Source organism: Nanorana parkeri, unplaced genomic scaffold, assembly GCF_000935625.1.
Source record: "Nanorana parkeri isolate BGI_ZX_2015 unplaced genomic scaffold, ASM93562v1 scaffold207, whole genome shotgun sequence".
Taxonomy (NCBI): domain Eukaryota; kingdom Metazoa; phylum Chordata; class Amphibia; order Anura; family Dicroglossidae; genus Nanorana; species Nanorana parkeri.
The window spans coordinates 1-5,001 of NW_017306475.1; positions in this window are offsets into that span (position 1 = coordinate 1).

Below are 5,001 nucleotides of genomic sequence, written 5' to 3' on the forward strand. Positions count from 1 at the left end.
CGCGTGTGCGTGTTGGGCTTCGTAAATCAGCCCCATAGTTTCACAAATCATAAGTACATTTTAATGAGCAATATGTCCCATAGGCAACTTAATAAAAATTATTTGGGCAAGATTTGCTATACTTAAAATCACATTGCCCACAAGGGTGAGCAATGTGTCACCAGGCAAGTGATTTTTAAATCCTTGCACATGCCTGGACAAACACAAGGGTATTTGTATGGGTAAACATTAGCTGCATTGAAGAAGCTGATCTTTCAAAGTGAAACGAAAAACCTGTCACATTTGTATGCAAATTGAATGCCAACTCTTGTAATGAACGTGTCTTATATGCTCTCTTTTAGTCCGTTAAATATACCATTAAATACTGTTAAATATGTTCAATAAGTCCAAAGAAATAACTGCTAATGCTTCCAAAAATCTAGTAAGCTAACAACTAACTGTGCCCTATGTCTTTGTTAAATGTTATCAGTTACCATTGTTCCCAGTTTTCTTTGAGTACTACAGAAAACCTACCCTTTTAATATGGAGAAGAGGAGATGGGTGGGGAAAATTCTGTAGCCTTAAAACACTTTCAGTCCTAAGGTGAAAATGCTGCTGCTGCATAGATACCATACAGTAAGAGAGCGTTGTCACCCTAGGACAGGAAATGTGTTACTGGCAGGATCACGAGGTGAAAATAAAGCCTAATGAAAAAAACCCCCCAGTGCATCCACCACATGTAAGGACTGTTAAGCTGGTTTACATACACTGTAAACTGATGGATCATTTTTCCCAGATGACCAGAAATGTTTCTTTGATTCTGGTTGTATTATGCTACAAGAGAAATGTGCATTAGGTGGAAACCTCCTGATCCACCTGTAAAACATGGCTGGATAAATTCTAATAATAAGACTATACCAAAACTGAAATTCTAATAAGCCTATACCAAAAATGTGCTTTCCAGGCACATTTTCATCATTTGACCATCCTGTTTGACATTAAGAGCTCATTTTCGCCTAAGGTCTAAAATAACAAACCACTTCATAAACATGCTAATGGATTTTTGAATGAAAAATGTTTTAGTTTTTTTAATTTTAACTACCTGCTGTCCGGCCGTTGTAATTAAACGGCTTCTTGAGGGCAGGTGGGCGTCTTCAGATGTCCTAACCCATTCCGCTCGTGCCCGCTGCTAGGCGGCGAGCACGTGCGGGAAACCAGCTTTGAATGTAAACAGCCAGCGATGGCTGTTTACATACAAGCGTTCGGGCATTTGTAGAGACGCCCGATTGCTTGTAATATCCGGTCGGGTGTGCGGGCCCCCCCTCCGTCGCCGCCCCTGCTGGTGATCCCAGGCTCCTCTGTTTCCTGTGTGAGCCCGGGACCAGCACAGCAGCTCTGCGGCCGGAGATCAAACGGAGCTCAGTACGCGAGCTCCGTTTGATCTCCTCTCCTCTTCTGAATGCAGGCAGTGATGTGTATTACATCACTGCCTGCATTCAGTGTCACTCTCCGGTACAGAAACCGGAGAGAAGCTGGTGAAGCAGGTCTCGGCTTCATCAGCTTCTCTGGGGGTCCCTAGGTGACATTAGGGGTCTTAAGACCCCTGATGTCTCCATAAAGAGGACCTGTCACTGCAAATTGGCTATCACATAGGGAGCCTGCTTGCTCCCTATGTGATAGCAGTAAAGTTCAGTAAAAAAAAAAGGTTTAAAAAAATTTGTTACAAAAAAAAATTAAAAATCACATATCAAAGCAATAAAAAAAATGAAAGTCCCCCGCCCCCACACAAACATGCGTCAAGCCCGCCTATGTACGAAAACGCTGATTACATCCATTGCGCCGCACATGTTACATATCGCCGCGAACGTCGGAATGAGAGCAATAATTCTGGGGTCATCAATCAACGATAACACTAAACTGATGAGCGGTAAAAGCTTTTAAAGTGTCGGCTATGGTCAATTTTGAGTATGGTAGTTTTTTGCGATTTTTTGCGATATTTACCCGCCTTGACCCTGTCTTTTATATTTTACCAAAAAATTGGGTAATAATAAATGTTTTATAACATAAAGTAGGGAGAACAGGTTGTTTTTCAAAATTTTCGGTACTTTTTTTATTATACAGTAAAAAAAAAAAACCTGTAGTGGTGATTAAATACCACCAAAAGAAAGCTCTATCTGCCCCCAAAAAATTGTATAAAATTCATTTTAGTACAGCGTTGCATGACGGAATAAATGTCAGTCAAAGTACTGCAGCGCTGAATACTGAAAAATGCCCTAGTCAGGAAGGGGGTATAAATACCCCTGTCAGCAAGTGGTTAAACTCAGTGATGTCAACGCTGAAAAAAGGTTGAGAATCACTGATGTAGATCACTGTTCTCTGTCATCAGTGATGACTGAAGCAGCTGTTAGCTATGTTATTCTATTTAATTTTTATATGTATATGATATTACTTGTATACAGACCTGTCTGATCTATAGAGAGCTATCCAATATAGGAATTCAAACTCTAAAGCTTCATTGTTTGATTTTCCACATACTGGGCAATCTGCTTGTGAATATGCAGGTCAATCAAAACATTTACAATTTGTTGATTCTCCTGATTTTGTATTGATTCCCACATCATAAGATTTATAAAGAAGGCTGGAAGGAGAGGGAGTAAGGACAGGAGGAAGGAGAATACTTGAAGCTATACCAGCAGATTGTTTTTATCAGACATGACTCACAATGTGTCAATGTGGTTGCAGAATATGTAGTGGGTCAATGCTGAACATGCTGGGGTTAGATCCCAGTATTTTTCATGCCACACAAGTGATGAACGAAGCTATCAGGAAGTCTTGACTTGAATCCAACATCTTACAACAAATAGCGGAAAGAAATACAATGCTACCAACAGTGAGCATGTAAAAATATGGAGCTTGTGTTGCAGAAGCACACTGGTAAAAAGTACAAATAGGATCCTGCTCTCCAGTTCAGAAGAAAAGCTATAATGTCAGTCTGTTCAGAGAATTAAGGCTAAGCTAGAAAGCTGTTGCCCAGTAGTAATTTGAAAAAACATGAAAGCTGAGGTGGGACAGTGATCAGTCTGTCAGGAGGTGAAAGAGACTAGGTGGGAGGGAAAAATAAGAATGTCTCCCAATTTTAATGAATAACTACTTCTGTTCCCAGAGCATTCATTTAAAATTAGAAGTAAGATGTTTTCCTCCAGGTGCCACAAAGGAATTCCTACCTTGTTGGACCTCAGAGTTTCTCCTTATGGCAAAACTCTTCTTTAACCTCCCTGGCGGTATGATTATTCAGGATTTTAGTATCCCAAAGAGGTACATTGTTTTTCATGGAAATGTGTTGTTTTACATTGTAGGCCCGTAATTCTTTGTACATCTTAGTAATAACTCACCTAAATATGTCCAAACAAGAGTCCAGTAGACATCCCTGGTATGATAAAGTTTGAAACACGAAATTAAAAAATGATAATATCATAAATTATAAATAATTATAGGAAATTATAATATAATAAAAAGTGACTTTCAGTGTCTGATGACGAATTTCCCAATGAATCGCTATCGCTCAATTCTGCGAGTGATTCTAATTCACTATCGCTGTTTGCTACCTGGTCTAAAACCGCTTTTGACCTAAAGGGACGCTTTTTGGATGCCATGGACGTTCACAAGTTTCCAGGCAGAAAGAACAGTAAAAGTGCAGGTAGGGCACTAGACAAAGCTCTAGGGACAAAATGTAAGTGAAATAGTTTGATACATAAGTGTAATCATAGCAGATTACATTGTATTGTGTGTATTCTGTGTAAATGTCATGTTTTCACTTTTTAATTTCCCGCCGGCTGCGCCCACCGCTGTGACGCCTGAAAACAAAACTAAAACTCAGATACCCGCATCGGCCGGCCGCGTACAGCAGAGGACACCGCGGGCTCGCAGGGACAAGGTAAGTGACACTTTTCTGTGCAATCCCGAGTCTGGCTCGGGGTTACCGCTCTTGGTATTGAAAATTAACCCCGAGCCAAACTCGTGAATACCGCCACTGATTTTAAGTCAAAGACCTTTTTACCCAAAGATGATCTTTAAAGATTTGCACAACGCGGATCTGTCCATTGGTGGGTCTATTTTCAAGTGTGCCATCTTTTGAAGGCATCTGTTTGTAAAACTAGCTTTTCCAGAGGCCTTACCCCTTTTGAAAAGATTTCCTCAGGAGACTGCCCCTCTCGTCACTTGATCTCTTGGCTGTAATCTTTGACCAGGGATGTCAACACAAAGCCTTTGCCTAACTTACGCAGCAAATGGGAACAAGCACTTGACATTACCATAACCGAACATTCTTGGTCAGACAATTGTACAGCTGTTCACAAATGTATGATCAACAGCAGCATGCACGAGACACATTTTAAACTTTTGACTTTCTGGTATAGGACTTATTACACCACATATATCCTGCTTTGCCATCATCCTGCTGGAAATGTCATGACGAGAAGGGCACACTCTGCCATGTTTTCTGCTCCTGTCCACGCATCCAACCTTATTGGCACCAGGTGCATGGTACGATAGAACGCATCACGGGCACTACACTGCAATTTTTACCTGAGGTCTTTCGTTTTGCATTGGAGGTTGGAGTCCTCCTTGGGCTCCTATAAATCGTTGCATAGACATTTCATTAATACTGCACGTACAATCATTCCTCGTTACTGGAGACAGGAGCATAAGCCCTCTGTAAAGGAGTGGCTTGCTCAAGTTGAGCATGTTCATGAGATGGAAGAGCTACTTGCAACAAAATAGGATGCTATGGACAGGTGCAGAACACGGTGGGCCTGTTGGTCCTATTTTACCTGTACTCATGACTTTGACAAATTGAAACACTGATTATGACTATCTTATCGGTTTGTGCTTCGGTGAACCAGTTTTACTCCCATTCTCTGGCTCCCCATGCCCTATAACTTGGTTTATACTCCTTCAATTCTCCGCAATTTTTGATGCACTGCACACATCACCCCCCCCCCCCCCTTTTTTTCCCCCCCTCTT